Source organism: Phyllostomus hastatus, unplaced genomic scaffold (assembly GCF_019186645.2).
Source record: "Phyllostomus hastatus isolate PE091 unplaced genomic scaffold, TTU_PhHast_1.1 phas_scaffold_78, whole genome shotgun sequence".
Lineage (NCBI taxonomy): Eukaryota > Metazoa > Chordata > Mammalia > Chiroptera > Phyllostomidae > Phyllostomus > Phyllostomus hastatus.
Window position 1 is genome coordinate 103395876 of NW_025334041.1, and position 17563 is coordinate 103413438.

The 17563-nt window shown below is 40.2% G+C and overlaps 1 protein-coding gene across 1 annotated transcript in view; it reads left to right on the forward strand.

Moving 5' to 3' along the window:
* FSHR (follicle stimulating hormone receptor) overlaps nucleotides 1-17563 on the forward strand; it is a 159386-nt gene that overhangs the window by 67106 nt on the left and 74717 nt on the right. The window lies entirely within an intron of this gene.

Genomic DNA, 17563 nt, shown 5'->3' on the forward strand with positions numbered 1-17563 from the left:
ATTGACTTCTTACTGGGCTAGTTTCCTATAGGGATTTTTCCTAGATAGGATTTTCTCAAACTGGGAAACAGCAATAAAAAGCAGAACAAACTCTCCCATATTTAAGGTAACCCACGCTCCTTTTAAAGTCTCTTGATTCCCTTGCCCAGGCCTTTCCGGTCAGGAAAGAGTGTTCCTCACCACACTGGCAGCCAGAAGTCAGGACTTCAACACCAATAAACACAGCAACAGACAGACGGATCGCACAGAAGGGAATGAAAGCAACCCCCCAGGTTACGTGTGTTTCCCCCTTCTTGAAGCTATTTAATCTTTCTTCTTGGTTCTTTCATCCCCTAAGGGATGAAACTTCTTCATTCCCTGCCCTTTAAAAGAAGAATATTTACTGAAGTCCAAGAAAGTGAGAAAAAAACCCATTAGTGAAAGAAACACAAAGCAGGTAATTACTGTTAAACCACCTGCTTAAAGGAGGGTGGTTAGAAGCCTTAGTTTCAACATAAATTTTAACATAAATTTACTTTGTAACCTCAGTTAAATCACCGTATCCTCCAGGGCCTTGATTTCCTCAGGTGCATATTAAAGGGGAAGTTTTAAAAGGGGGAGATGGTTTATGTGATCTCTGATTTCTAAGCGCAAACATCCTGCAGTTAGATAAGAGCCTAGTTTAAGACCTGCAGTCTGCAAGGTTTAGCTTCTTGGAGACATTCAACACTCCCAGGAACTGGGAGATGGGGGCACTCATCTGGGCAGAGCTCACCAAGGTGAACAGGAAAGCAATGGACTTGGAGATGTTTTGGCTGAAGGTGTGTTCCTGATAGACTGGCTACTGCCCTGCCTGGAATTAACACAGACCAGATGACTATAGATATGCCTAATCCCCCAAACGGCCCTATAATTGCACCAAAATTATTCTGAAAGCAGAAATATCAGACATCACAAATAACCCACTTTAATCTAATTCAATCCAGCACCATGACTGACCCCTAATTGGGTGTTCAGCATCAGACAAGACCTTTCTGTGCTGATCTAAATGGTTAGGTGGACCTGACATGGCAGTAATCTCAGAGAGGGCAGCTGGCTCAGAAGCTCCTCAACTTCCTCAGACACAGCTTGTCCATCTCGACCTCATGTCTTTATTAATCAGCCTGTACTGACATAGGGAGACACCAAAAATAAAATGAAAGTGACCTTATTTTTTCCAACACCTTTTATGTACTAAGGCTTCAAAAACATTCCCTGATAGAGGGCCCTGGCCCCGAATGGAACTCTGCACGGGCCGTTTGGACCCTTCAGCCTTCAGGCTCACCTCCACCCATCGTCTCACCTTCCGTGTGAGTTCTCATCTCCTTGACAGGTCTGTCCCCAGCATTTTTGTGCTTCCTTCACTTTTCAGCCAGTTTCCTGAACTTCATAAATATTGGCTTCCTCTCCAATATTTACCTTTCCACAAATCATAAAGTTCCTTTCATTCATTTTTGACTTGTGGCCAAGGTTTCCTATCCTACTGAAAAAGAAGGGGGTGAGCTTTCTATGTAAATTCCGCCTTCCTTCCCCACCACCTTCCTCTCTCCTCCCGTCACTACCACTCTTTTGGAAAAGAAGCCTGTGGTTACTGCCTCCCTCTCCTTTTCTTTCAGTCACTCTCCAGGCTGCCCACTTGCTTTGTGTCCACTGATTGTCTAACACCATTATTCTATTAAATTTCCCAACAATACCATAACTGCCAGACCTAATGACTTCTACTTTGTCTTCTTAGTACTTAACTTATATGCAGCTTGAGATTTTACTGACTGTTCATGCCATTCTTAATGCTCTTTTCCCTTTTTTAAAAAAATATTTTATTTATTTATTTTTAAAGAGGGAAGGGAGGGAGAAAGAGAGAGAGAAACATCAATGTGTGGTTGCCGGGGGCCGTGGCCTGCCACCCAGGCATGTACCCTGACTGGGAATTGAACTTGCGACACTTTGGTTCGCAGCCCACGCTCAATTCTTTTCCCTTTTAATGTCACTGACATCACACATTCTGCCTGTCCTCTTCCCATCCCAGACTACTCCAAAACCACCTCTCCCATCTTTCTTGTTCCTCAAAAGTTCAAATACTCCAGGGCTTCATTTTTTGGCCATTTTACAGCCATGCCCCTCAATCATTACTCATCAAACAATGTCATACTCTCATGGCTGCTAAACTTTCCTCAACTGCTACCTCTCTTCTGAGGCCATAACTCTTGTTTTGAAGTGGAGAGCCTCGGAAACATCTACACCTACGTAAACTGCAAGTGCTTCAAATTCAGTATGTGCACACTAGCTCATTAGCTTCGTCCTTAAATTTCTCATCTTCCCACACTGCCCAGTGAATAACATCACCATCTTCCCAGACTCCCAAGCAAGAAAATTCAAAGTTTTCCTTGACTTAGGCCTTCTCTGTTCCTTATATCCAGGTGCTCCTCTAGTCTTATTGACTCCCCTACAAAAATATCCCCAGAATGTAGCCCCTCTCTCACTCCTGCTGCTGTTAGATCCAAAGTCTTATCAACTTACATAGCCTACTGCATGAGGCTGCCATACCTGTCCCAGCTTCGATCTCCCCACCGCTCTGCTGCCAGACCTGCATGGCTCAGACTCACTTGCAGAAGAAAACTGGGAGGAACCCTTATTGCTACAGATTTCAGTCCTAACTCCCTCACAGAGAAATAAACCCTTTATTTCCCACCATATGTGCTGTATCCCACACTTTCACCAAATAGGAAAATTTGGCATTTTCCAAGTATTATCATTACCAGACATATTACTTAGAATGTGATGGCTGTTTCTTTGGACAATGCCTGGCATATAGAGGGACCAAAAAATGTCTTCATTCATAAATGAATGAAAAAATGAATCAACAAACAAATAAATAAAATATACTTTCGCACTGGTCTTATGTAGATGCTGTCCTGCCTAAAATTCCACTGAAAATTGAAACAGAAATCCTGCTTGTCCTCCAGACTGCAGATCAAATGTCTACTCCTTCATACAGTCTTTCTAGAACTCTCCAGTGCTTCCAAACCATAATCTCTTGTTTGGAGAATTAATAGAATATCTATCAGATTGTATTCAGAATTTAAAAGTTTTTCCAGATCCCTTGATTGTTCTTTAAGGGGAAGGTCAGAGTGTAACTTTGTATTACAGTACAACACCAAATCCTGTTGCTTTTATCTCCCTGCTGTTCTTCTAATCTGTCTACTTATCTCTTTCTCCAGCTTCCACGGCCTGCTCTCCCCTCAGCCAATCCAGTCCCTACAGGGCAAGCAGAGTCACATTTTCTGAATTCATATGTAATCATGTCACCTTCCACACAGGTCCACCTCTCTTTCCCTCTCTCTCTCTCTTTCACATACACATGCACACACATGAGAGCATACACTCTCTCTCTCCATGCCTTACCACTGCTCTTAACATTAAAAACAAAAAACCGGAACCTCTCATATTCTCTCCTTTGCTCTACTAGCCCCTTTTTAGTTCATAAAATGTACTAGGTTATGCTGCCCACCATGGGCCTTGCTTGGCACACGCTGTTCCTTCTGACTAGAGTGTCCTTTCCACTCTACCCTTCTAACTTAGTTGGCTCCTCCCATTTTTCAGGTTCCCACACCAGTCAGTGTCACTTGCCCAGGAAAGCCCTACCTGACCTCCCAATGAGGGGAAAACCCATATGTGGTGACTATCATTTTAGCAATTTTATACTTATTAGGTGATAATTTCATTAATTTCTAACTCTTCTATTGGACTGTAAGTTCCATGATCACAGGGATATTTTTGCTTTTACTTGGTGTTAGATCCATGGTGCCTCACACAGATTAAATACAATAAATAACTGATAAATGCATGAATAAAAAATGAATGAATAAACAAATATAATTAGTTAGAGAGACAAGATATCCAGATATAAAAAGAAAATACTAAATAATATGAATAATAACGATAAATAATGTAGAAGTTTAGAGGCATATGAACACTGGCTGAGAATCTACCATGATCTAGACATTGACTTAGTCACAGTTTAAAACATAACCCAGGGCAAAATGTACAAGATAATCTGTGCAAAATAAGTGCTACAGACATTGCATTTGTTAGGATTCTCTCTGTTGTGAGAGACAAAGTAAACCTCACATAGTTTTAAGGAAAAAAAAAAAAGGAAATTTAATGGCTCATTTAACTTCATGGTCAGAGAGGAAGAATGGCCTCACAAACATTTCTATTCAGGTTCACTGGCCTTAGGACTTGGACTCTTCCTCTCTTAGGTCTTGCTTCCATTAACTTAGTTTTGGCCCTCAGTCCCATCTGTATTGGCAAGATAGGCAGCCCCAAGCCTGCCTTCCCATCTTGGGTTCTATTCAGAAGGAAAGCTGACCTTTTTCTTGCTCCACCCCAAAAAGTTCTTAGATTTGATGACTTGCTTAGATCACATGACTGTCACTGGACCAACCACTTCAGCTAAAGGAATGTGACACTCACACTGGCTGCGGCCTAGGCAAATGGGCTCCATTCTTAGAGCTGAAAGTACCTACCCCAACCACATGGACTTGGAGTGCGGGAGGGAGATCCACAAACAAAAACCGAAGTCATTGCTGGGAAAAAGTGGAGGCTAGATACCAGTAATTGGGCAAACAATTAACATCTGAAAGGAAAATTAGTTCTGTTCTCATCCAGAAGAGAAAGGTCTCTAAGGGCGAGGTGACTGGAGATTTGATGAATTTTATTTTTCCTTCTTCCTCCTGTTAGAATGATTTAAAGAATCTGATAACTGTGCCCAACTCATGCTGATGATTCTTATTCTTTCATTAACCCAGCTTAACCTACTCCCCTCTGCTTGAATTCAAAAGGGAAAAAGTCTTTTTGATAGAACTGGCACAGGAGCATCTACATTGGAAAGGAAATGATCACTGTTCACACACATCTTAGCTTTTAATCAGCATCACTATCTCAGACCTTCCTACTCTTCACTACTTTGGGACTGGCTGGGGAAAAAGGAAATCATTAAATGCTGCAACATGAAGTGGCTTTGCAAAGTGCACCGTAAACTGTTTACATTGTCTTTAATTACTTCCGAGCCATATGTCAGCTTGGTATAAAGTGTGAAGATTACACTGAATAGGGTGGGGGGACTAGGTGAACATGTGGAGATTTATGGTAACCAGAAAAATTATGTATGGAAATGAGTGCAATTTAAAAACACATCCACCGTGCTATTATAACACTGGAGGGGGAAGAAAAGCCAGTGTATAACAAAATATCTTTGAAAATAGGAGCATGATGAATATGTAAATGAGACCAATCAACATCAGCTGAGATACGGTATATGCAGATGAGACTGCAATAAGCCAAAATGTGAAATAGCTCCCAAACCATAAATATGAACCATATAAAATTCATTTGAAATATTCATGATAACATAAGGACAAAAAATATAATCAAGTGATTTACTTGCATATAAAAATGAGAAAACTAGTCTGACACTCCAGCCTCCACCCCCACATCACAGGGGAAAGAAAAGTTAACAGAGAGACTTTTAAAGGAAGATTTATTGAATGAGAACTGCTGCAAGCACACGAAAAAGTTGAGGATCCTCTGAAATCTCAATTCTTTGGCTTCGCTCTACACAGATAAGAGGAAAAGAGAAAAATCAGGTAACTAAAACCATAATGGCGACAGTGTTAGAAAATCCGGGTTCTGATCCACTTTGCCTCCATTGGCATCCCCTTGTTAGATAATGTAGGTCCAATTCTACCCCAGCTTTCTATGATTCTGAGAATTCATGAGCAAACTACTGAAACAAAGCAAGAGGGAGAGGCTGATGATTCTACAGGCTCCTAGTAAAACAACGGAGACCAGGGTCGGGGCCCTGAGACCTCTGAAGGGGAAGAGGGGATCTGAGTCCCTGGGCATCAAAAGGAGAACAAGATTCCATGGTTCTCTCCCCAGGTTGCACTTTAGAATCCCCTAGGTAGCTTTTAAAATAATCCACAGGTCTATCTTTCCCAGGGATTTTTAGGTTCCATTTGTCTAGGGTGGGGCCAAGTACTGATCATATTTTTAAAGCTCCCTTGATGATACTGACATACATCCACAGTTGAAAGCTACTGAGATAGATGACATTTAAGTCTGAATCCAATCCTAGAAAGAACAGTCAGGAACATGTGTACTACGTCTATACGGTGTGGCTGGAGAATAAACAAAAGGGAGATAAGGTCAGAGAAGAAGCGGGGGTGAGGCCATAGAGCCCAGGGCCAGGGGGCAAGTTGGAGTGTGGTAGGTAATGATGCAAATTAAATGGGTTCTTTTGAACAATCATGTGAATGATCTGATTTGCATTTTTTTAAAGATCACTCACCCACAGATTTTAATTTGATAATATTTTGTTAATAATTTCTGTGTATATATTTGTAGAGATGTTAGTCTATATATTATTTTTCTTAAAATGTATTTGTTTGGTTTTGTACTGGTACTATAAAGTGAGTTGGGTGGTGCTTCCTCATCCCCTATTATCCTGAAAGAGCTTGTTTTTGAGAATTCAATAAGGGAAAGAAGAGGAGTTGCTTCCCTCCCACCCCAAATGGTGCTAAATCAGCTTGGTAAGACAAGGGAGAAAGACCTCAACCCTTACTTCATGTCATACATAAAATTTAACTCTAAATGAATCAGAAACTTACATATAAAAGCTAAAACTAAAACTTCTAGAATAAAAGATAAGACAAAAATCTTCACAATCTTGAGAGAGACAAAAACTTATTAAATAGGACATGAAAAGCATAGAATAAATTTTCGTTTTGACCTTATCAAAATAAACTTCTGCTCTTCAAAAGACACTATCAAGAAAATGAAAAGACAAAACATAGGCCAGAAGAAAATATTTGCAATACATGTATCTGAAAAAGGACTTGTATCAAGAATCTATAAACAATTCCTAAAAATAAGAAATCAATAATAAAAATTCCAATTAAAAATGAACAAAAGATCTGAACAGATACTTCATACAAAAAGATATGCAAATGGGCAATCAGCCCATGAAAAGATGCTCAATATCGATACTCATTAGGTAAATGCAATTTAAAATTTTAAAGAAATTGCATGCCCACTAGAATAGCTAGAATCAAAGACTGGCAGTACTAGGTACCAGGGAGGCTGTGGAGCAACTGGAATTCACACGTACCTGGCAAGATTGTAAAATGCTACAACCACTTTGGAAAACAGTTTGACAATTTCCTATAGAGTATTTACCCAAGAAAAATAAAAACATATGTCCTCATAAAGAATTACTCAGGAAATCTTCATAACAGATTTATTTATAATAACTGAAAGCAACCCACACAGTTGTCACCAGGTCATGGGGCAAATAAATTGTCTTCTGTCCATATGACAGAATATTAGTCCAAAACGAAAACGAATAAACTGCTAACCCAATAACATGGATGAATCTTGAAAGCATTCCACTAAGCAAAAAGGCCAGACATAAAAGAATATACACCATCTGATTCTATTTATGTGAAACTCCATTAAAGAAAATCCACTCTGGTGACAGAAAGAAGATCAGTAGCTGCCTGGGGCCAAGAGCAATTGTGGGGACTGTCTGGGAAGGGGAACAAAGGAACATTTTAGGCAGTTAGAGAGATGTTCTATGTCTTGATAATGATAGTTGTTATAAAATATGTCAATTTAAAAACTTGAACAGTTAAAATGAGTGTATATCATTATTTGTCAAATTATGTTTCAGTAAAGTTGATTTTTTAAAACAAACAACTATTCAGCACCTATCTGGGGCCTAGAATTTAAAATTCCTCATCTCAGTTGATCTGCACTTTACTGACAGGGATATTAACATTCAGAAAGGATGAACAACCAACCAGCATCAGAGGGATCCTTCTGCAGTAAAGATGGGATTTGAACCCACACTAGTCTGGTCCTTTCTGCTACACAAGGCTTTCTTTTTGCTGCCATTTACCATTTTCAAGAATTCTTTTACTAAAGTAAAAGAGGGATCCACGGAAGGACTAAGACTGTGAAAGCTTCCTTTGATGTCATTTATAAATACAGGATAGGATTTTTATGCCTAAACCCTTGGAACTCCTGTAAACCAGAACCTACAGTCATTTCATTTTCTACCGGGACAGCTAGAGAGGGCAGTCAACCCCTCCTTGGAGCGTTTTTTGCCTCAAGTTCCAGTGTGCCAACTCATTTCTCGGTAAAGCTCATGATGAAACTGGCTTCCGTCCAAGCATTTGCAAACTGAACTGCTTGTTTTAAGTTGCAAATGAACTTAGTCAGCAATTGGGAAATGTAAGAATTTGGCCAATTAAGTTGTCATTATTGACCCAGGTCAAACAATGACTGTCTAGAAGTAAAAGTCCTTACTTCATTTCCTGTTCTCCATAAATATCCTGAAAATAACTATTTTTGTTGTATTTATTGCTTCGCCAAAAACACAAGAAGCTGTTTCCTTGTCACATTCTGGGTTGATGTGGTTTTAGTGTTTCCATTAAGTCGCCTATTTTCAACTGTTTCTAGGTGGGTCCTTAAAATAGACTCTACACTATCTAATAGCTGCCCGACTCAGAAAGAGAATAATGTATTGGCTTTGTAATTATATGCTCGGGTTTTTGCTTGCTTGTTTTCGCTTTGATTTCTTTTTGTGTGCTGGGGCAGGGAGAAGGATAAGTCTGATAAGGGAAAACAGAGTTCTTGAAATCTAGTGATGTTATGGATGCTCCCAACACTATATTCGGTATAACTTTCCACATCTCAGTCCCTTATTCTTTACCCATAAAGATAGGACATGGTTTCCATTGCTGGAAGGGATACTAAGGAAGAACACAAGTGAGAGCCCTGCTGTCTTAGTCTGCTCTGGCTTCTTTATTAAAATGTCAGACTCCGTGGCTTAAATAACAAACATTCATATTCTACAGTTCTGGAGACTGGAAGTCCAAGACCAGAGTGCTAACATGACCAGGTTCTAGCAAGAACCCAACCCTGCCTTGTAGACAGCTGCCTTCTTGCTACATCCCCACATGGCCAAGAGAGCGCTCTGGATCCTTTATCCCCTTATGTGGGCACCGATCCCTTCATGAGAGCTCTACTCCCATGACGTCATCCTATTACTCCCCAAAGTCCCCCACTCCAAACACCACCACATTGAGAAATAGGGCTGTAACATATAAATTCAGTCTATAACACTCACTATGAACTAGTAAGCTTATAGCAATAAAAAATGTATACTATAGATGCTCAATTAGGAAGGAATAGTTATGCCCTCATTTACATGTTCCAGCTCTAAGACCCTCCACTCTCTTGGTCACTTGATGATCCAAGGCATTTAATCAGGTGACCTTCGATTAGTGCACCTTTCATTCCACAGCTAAGATTTCCAGGGAGGCAAGATGACGTAGGTTACTCAAACAAAGCTTTTCTGGTTTGCCATCAAATTAAAACCTCAATGAGCTACCACCTTACACCCATTAGAATGACAACAAAGGGCATATAATGGCAAGGATGTGGAGACATGGGAACTCTTGTGCATTGTTGGTGAGAATGAAGTATGGTGCAGCCACTATGGAAAATAATACGGAGCATCCTCAAAATATTAAAAATGAAACTCCCTTTTAACCTAGTGATTTCACGTCTAGGAATATATCCTAAGGATCCCCAAGCACCAATACAAAAAATATATGTACCCCTTTGTTCATAGCAGCACTATTTACAATAGCCCAGATTTGATAATAGTCTAAGATGAGTTGATAAAAAAAGCTGTGGTACATTTACATAATGGAATACTATGCAGCAGTGAAAAAAGAAAATGCTTACATTTTACAACAGCATAGATGGACCTGAGAATATTATGCTAAGTAAATTAAACTATTCAGTGAAAGACAAGTACCACATGATCTCACTTATAGGTGGAATCTAATGAACACAATAAACTAACAAACAAAATAGTAACAGAAGCATAGATACATAGGACAGCTGCCAGGAAATGGGGGAGCAGTATAGGATGAAAGATGGTGATGGGATTAACAATGAATATTTATGCACAACCCATGGACACAGACAAGGTATGGGGATTGACTTAGGGAGGGGAGTGGGTGCAGTTGGGTGGAGGTAGGGAAAGGCAGAAAAGGTAGGAACAACTGCAATAGCATAAATAATAAAAATAAACTAAAATATTCTGGTCCATAATGAATTTTATGTATGAATAAAAAGCACATCATTTTTTTCATTAAAAAATACAATCTTCCATTTTCTAATAAACAGCCAAGCAACATCACCTTTTAAGACATCTGCTTCAGCCATGCTTGCCCTTCTGATCTTTCTTGACAAGGCAAGCTGGGGAGAGACATTCGAATGTGCTGTTTATTGGGGCTTACAGAGATACCAGAAAATGAGCTGGCCTTTTTTTTCCTCTCTGCCAGTAACTCAATGTTTTTGTCTACTCAGAGAAGATACAATTAAGGCAGCATAATATTCAAGTTAAAAATAGCCTCATGGCTCTACCCTGGAGACTCTTGCTAGGTTTTGTTTTTATTTTTTAATAGAATGGTATTAAAATAAAAAGAAGCAATCTAAAAGCAAGCTTCAATCGATGCACAAACTATTCATTTTTATTTCCTCATTTAGCCCATGCCCATCACGACCACATCCATCTGGGCTGTTTATGACTTAATAAGATGCTTTAAACAATAAAAGACTCAAATAGAATATGGACCCACTCGCCTGCCTACCCCCCAACAAATAAACTACCTGAATGTTACACTTCATAAACCTCTCCTGTGTTGCTCAGATCCAACCCTTGCCAGCTTGCATGGAAATCAAATGATCATAGATGTGTTTTTATAGTTCAGATCATTCAGAAGTTAAACAGGCAGAGGGGAAAAGCGTAAGAGTGAGGGATAAATGACAGAGGAGCCTAAATGGATAAAGTGGAAGTTAACCACCCCAGTGGGTCTAAGATTCTGAGAGAATCTGGGCACAGAGATAGCAATTGTTGATGCCAAGTGCTTTATAAACATGTAATTTGCACTTGGATATGAGCGTGCTTTGAAAAGTTAAAAGTGCATACAAACACAAGATATGAATAACAAAAAGAATCCATGAGCTCTGCTTCTCACTCATGGTGCCTCAGCTCACCCACACCCTGACTACCGCTCCTGCCTTCTCTCTCCTCGTATTCCTCCAAGGCACCCCATAGGGCCGGGCACACTGGAAGGGCAATGGCAGGCAAAGTTCATGAGTTTGTCATCTCTACCCCTTGGATCACTTCCCAACCATTCAGAACCTCTTCCTCAAAGCAGGCCCTCAGTATTTTTTTTTAATCGTACTCTTCATTCTTCTTCCCCAGTAAAAGGAACAGCATCTGAAGAATGCATTGGCATTAAATTCTAAGGAGTTCATAAATGGCTCCTCCAATACAATTTGCCTTTTTAAAAAAACATGAAGTGGGTAATTTCAAAGGATTGAATCACTTATGCTGGGGTTTTAGTCAATGTGGCACAGGTGCTTAAGGAGATTTGCTTTAATACCTGAAAAATCTTATCTAGATTGGACTTAGTTGTTCACACTGAAATTTGAGGAGGGATGAGCTTCCCGGAATCACAATAACATTAGTGCCTTGGAGAGTCCATCTACCAAGGACAGGCTCCCTCACTGACTGACTGGGGGGGGGGGGGGGGGGACTCAGGCTGGTGTTTTTGTTTTTATTTTTTCCTAAGTGTTAAAAGTTGAGGTGCCAGTCCTCATGTAGTTGTTTAAAATGTGCCCCCTCACATCTTCCTTTATGTTGACTTTCTTTTATATGTGCATAAAACTTCTCAGTCCTATCGAGTAAGACAATTAAGATGAGCTTTTCATTTGTTTTGTGGGGAAAAGGATGGTGGTTTAGGACAGCACCAAGTTCCATAACAACGACAACAACAAATCCTACAGAGAAAAGTTGCACACTTCAAGAAACTTCAAGAAAATGAGGCCAATCAGAGATTGAGTGTTGGGACTTCTTAAAGGAAGTAGATTTGTAGACTTCAGTCAAGTACTCAAGACCAAGTAGAGGCTAATGGACAACATCAGTGAGTCCATCAAATGATTTAACAGGGTTCATAGAGTAAATGATTCTGGCTTCCATCCCTCCCTGAACACTTATGAGGACGAGGCGTGTAGAGCTAATGTACTTTCTCAAGCCAGGGATACCTCCTTCTCACTAGCACATGTGCTGTTCTATTTCTTCTGCTCTATTTCTGAGCAACTCCAAGAGACACCAAGCAAACTCAGAGAAGCATAATCCATCCATCACTCAATAATTCCACAAATTCTTCTTGAGCCAGAAAATATATGGTAATTAGCTGAGGGAATGATTTGAGGAAGCTTGTATGCCTAAAATATTATTGCTAGATGTTCTGGGAAATAAAGACAAAAGATACACAGTCTTGCTCTCAAGGAGTTCCCTTATTGGTGAACAACAATAACCACAGCTGTCATTTGGTGAATGATTATCTTGCCAAAAACTGAGATAAGCCACTTTACATGCATTATCTTATTTAATTCTCATAACCTTATCATCCCTATTTTACAGTGAGGTCATGGAAGCCATATGGGTTACGTGGCTTGCCCAATGTCACATATCTAATAAGTGATGGGTCCAGGATTTGAATCCAGGCATTCTGACTACAATGCTCAAACAGTAATCTATTATCCTGTAATATCTATGAGTGCTAACATGGGTTAACATTCTGTGGGTCCGGATAATAATGATATAGGAGGGTGATAATCTTGCTCTCTAATGAAGAGAAGTAGGAATAACAGAAACACAAAGTTACAAAGTTACAAATTTCTCATCCATTGTGTTTATAGTAGTATATCTTTGCATTGGTTTCCTATTTTATGATTTCAAAATGCCTCATATACCACCTATTAGCTCACTTAATCCCCCCCCCACCACACTAACCCTGCAGTGGCAGCTGGGGCAAGTGTCTATGCTCATCTCACAGGAGAGAGAATAAGTTCAGAGAAGCTGGGTAACTGACTTGAGACCAACAGCTAGGAAGCCATGGAGGTGGCATTCCTCTGATGGCATATCCTGCGCACATTCTCTATATAATGCTTTGCTTTTCGCAAGGCCGCTACTCATTGATTCAAGAGAGATTACACCTTGAGGGTCTTAACAGCTGCATCAGCACAGACAAACTGTCCAAGTCAGAAGACAAAAGTAACATTTCTACCAAGTATATAACCTTCACATACAGGTATTTTTGCTCAGCATTTCTCATACTTTCTATTTAGTCTTGAGCACTTGTGCGTGTGGGGGGTGAGGGATGTCCTGGAAGTGGATGAATGTCTAATCCAAGCAGTAAAAATCCAAGTGCAAAATTAGTCTTTTCTGTGCCAAAGAGAAAATGCTCCAAAAGGGCATGTATGTTATTAAAAATTGGTCCAAGCTATCTTACCAAAATTAACACTTCAATAGAAATTTCATTTCTAAGTCAACTATATTTATTGGCTGTTTTATTTATGTTTTTGCCTGCTTCTCCCTGTCTCCCCTTGGCATTAACATTCAAGTAACATGTAGCTTCAGTTAGAACTTCTTAGCCTAGACACAGGATGTCATCTTTGCAAGACAGAATTTTTCCTTCAGTTAAATGCAATGAGCATTTTATGAGTTCCTGCTTAGGGTTTCCTATATCACGGCATCTCAAATCTTAATGTGCACACATGGAATCTGGGGAACTGACCAACAGGGAGGGCCTGCCTGAGGAAGTCTGGGTGGGGCCTCAGATGCTGCCGTGCTGACCAGCTCCCAGGTGAGACCAACACTGCTGGTCCAGGGTCCATAAGGAATAACAAGATCTAAAAATACTACTCCTGAGTAGGGAGCGATATAGTGAAGGATCCAAGGGAAATGGCTCACTGTCCCTGCTCCAGGGTAGTTGTCAATAAAATACACTTGAAACAATTAGACAAAAGCACAGAACAGGTCCATAAACATGTGTTCCATTGCTATAACCAAATGATAATGGAAAGAAGTGTTCTCACTCTCTTTCTCATTGTCAGATCCCATTTAATAGTTAAAATAGTCCTCAGTTTTTAGTATAATTAGTCACTATGAAAGTATTGCCTCAGTTCCAGAGAGCCCTCCTGTTGGCACTCTGGAAACACAGCCAGATGTGGAAAATACAATCCACAGGCCACTATTTCTCGGCAAATTGAGCTTGAGCCCTTATTCTTATAGTAGGAATTCTGTATCTCAGACAAAAAATAGGAGACTGAACACAGGCATTTATGTCCTGGCAATGTGAGGTGGGCAAAGGTCAAAGGGAAACTGCAGATCAAGACAGCACATAAGGTTTTATCCAGATTAAGCACAGCTAGAGTTGTGAGTTAGGTAGGTTGGGGAAAGGGAGATGAAAGAAGGCAGTGGATATGCTGGAAAGAAACAGACAGGCCCTCTTTGCTCCTTCCTCCTCCAGCCAAGACCCAGAAACTTTCTTGGCACACTCAGTGAAGTTCACAGGAAACCTAGGGCAGAGTGAAAGCTATGCTGATCTGCACGAGTTCCAAGGGAAGAATGACACAGAGCTAATCACTGGACTGAGATTGCTGTTTAATGCCCTTCCTCCACAAGCCATCCATCAAGTTTATAGCAGCAACAAGAGTTCATTACCATGTTCCTGTTTTGCACATTCTTGAACAAGGTTATGCCTCCAATTTTAAGTGTGGTATATAAAAGGCAGGAGGGAAGGTGGGAGGGGGAGAGGGTTCCTAGAGGGAATGGTAATAAACAGAACAGGTGCTCCTCACCAACTGGAAGTGTGAATCTCCCCAACTGCTTATGACTCTGTATAATCAGAAAGAACAACACATCACAAACTCTCAGATTCATTCTTATTAGAAGTTCCTTAGCTTCTTTTATCAATCTATCTACCCATTATTCTTTCCATCTTCCATATTAGGAGCCAAAAGAAAAGATAGACTTTGGTTCAAACCCCCGAGAAGTTTGTAATGTAGTTATAGAAATAAGAGGAATTTGTATGAAACATAGGACACAAACCAGAACAAAAGCAATTGCTAAATATTGCTGTCCAGACCTGAAAGCAGTTCAGGTGCTGAAAGCAGTTCAAAGAGGTGGGAGTTCGATCAGTGTGGAGCAGAGAAGGTTTTGCAGAGACTGTAGGATTTCTGTAATGAATGGGGCAAGGGGAAAGTGTTCTCAGTGGCAGATATTAATGAAACAGAATCAAAGTCATAATGGGGATCTGAGGTCTTCCTAAAAAAGCATGCAGGCTCCCACAGCCCTTGTCCTTCCATCATATCATGCACCATGGGCTTCCACTAAGCTCTGAAAGATCAAATGAGTAGGAAGAAAAGCTCCATGCAGTGGGATAGCCATCTGAATTCACCAGGATATTGACTCCTTTAATGCCCTACCACAATTCTATAGGCAAAATGCTAGGAGCTTGTCCATCACTGTCCTGACAGTATAGTGACCCGTGTACAATAGGTAGACTCAAATTACACTTAAAACTGCTTAGCATCATTGATTTGGGGAAACTGTTGTTAAGGAGGCCAACTCTCTCCATGGAGATGTCTCTCAGACTGGGCTTATGCCAAACCAAAGGAAATGGCAAATTTATGTATGTCCACTTATCTCAGCCTAATTACATAGTGACATCAGGGCACTCACAAAATTCACTTCAGGGCCCTATTGTCCAATTCTCTGTTTTCAGAGATTGCATTTACTGAGTAAATAATAAACATATACTACAACCACATCCAAGTCAGAAGCACAGGTAGGAGAAGTGGCAAAACATGTGGGGTAGTTTGCTGCAACCAGACCTCTTAGCTCTGAGAAGTACTTTTTCTTCCTGAGGACAGAGTAAAATTCCTCAGTGTCGCCCCAAACTTGAGTGGGATTGAAGTCATAAAAGGAAATATTCTTCTCCCAAAGAACAATAGTATTTTCCTGATCTCTGGAGAAATGCAAGTGAATGCTTTTTAAAGTGTTCTGAGATGTCCTGTATTCTTCCTTTTTTCATAAACTGTTACCGATGTCAGGATGAAAAAATAAGCTATGTCTGCTCAGTGAGTTTATGGGTGATACTCCACAGCTGGTCTCTGCCTCTTGGCAATCCTCTATTTAAACAATGCAAATGGCAGGATTTCACTGAACTAAATATGCCACTTCCCAAGTCCTTCCTCATTATCTCTGTCTTTTTGGTCCTAGCTGTCCGTGGTCCTGGCTCCTAACACTGGAGTCTATGAATAACCAACCTTAGAGATACATTTGTCTCTTTAAAGCTTAATATGTCACATTTAAAGCCACAAAAAAAGGGAAAATTCCTGTTCTAATGTTCACTAAGACATGATTAAAAGCAAAGCTAAGTCCTCTGAAGGACTTCAAAAGATACAGTAACAAACACGTTGCTTGCCTCCTGTGCCATCCTACATAGAGGAGAAAACAATGACGGCAATGAATGTGTCAGCCCTTAATCAAGGTGAGTGGTGAATTTTGACTCCCACCTTTGTCAAATTGCCCCTGCCCCCACGTGAGACTTTGATAATCCTATTTTCAGGTTGTGATGTTTCTCTGCTCTTTGGCATTTAAAATATCTGCATTCCCCCACCTGGTCTGATTTTCACTCCAAATAATTCTTAAACAGAGAGGTAGATGATCGCCTTTAAGCTACAGGTTAAATGCCTCAGAATTAGGTCATTGGGCAAAATTTGGGAAGGTAAAACATGATATGAAAGAATGTGCACTTGCCTTGCCTGTGTCCCTGGAAATACTTCCAAAATGAATTATTATGTATATGGTGGGAGCATGGTGAAGGTACTTTAAAGCCACTATCATGGCACTATTCCTCCAGTGTTTTCTTCCTCTTCACTTCTTAAAAGTAAATGTTTCATTATGAGACAGGAAGGAAGCTTTGTCTGAGACTGAGCAATGATGATCCTCTTCCCTTCAGTCAAGGATGTCAAGGGGATAACAAGGGAAGGATTTCAGGAAGGTCCTCAGGAAGGATCTCAAGGAAACTCCTCAGACCAGGCTCACTGTCAATTCTAGTATATTTCATTACAATGCTTCCCAGCAACCCTATTTTGAATCTTCCTTAGAAAAATCTAGAAATATTTTTTGTAATGCTCCAGGGCCATCAATCAAAGATAACATGAGGACTGAAATAATTCTTCATGCAGCTTGGAATTCTTAATAAGAAAGATGCACATTTCTGAAAAGACAAGGTCTCAGTTCTGCCCGCCCTAATTGCACTTTCCTTTTGCTAGTATAACTCAGATTTTCTGCATGGCAGGAGGAGCTCCATGACATGTCACCCTTAAAAGCTGGACTAAGCAAAAAAGGCGTGCTCACTGTACTATGTAAACATTTTATACTGAGTGAATTCCATTTCTATCCATACTCACCACAAATGAGCACCACCAAAATGCTCAAATACATATTCACGGAGGGCCTCTCAAATGCATTGTATAAGAAAATCAGAGCTAAGCAGGAGGCACAGATCTGTTTCATTTAATTAGAGTTTGAGAGAGGCCTAAAGAA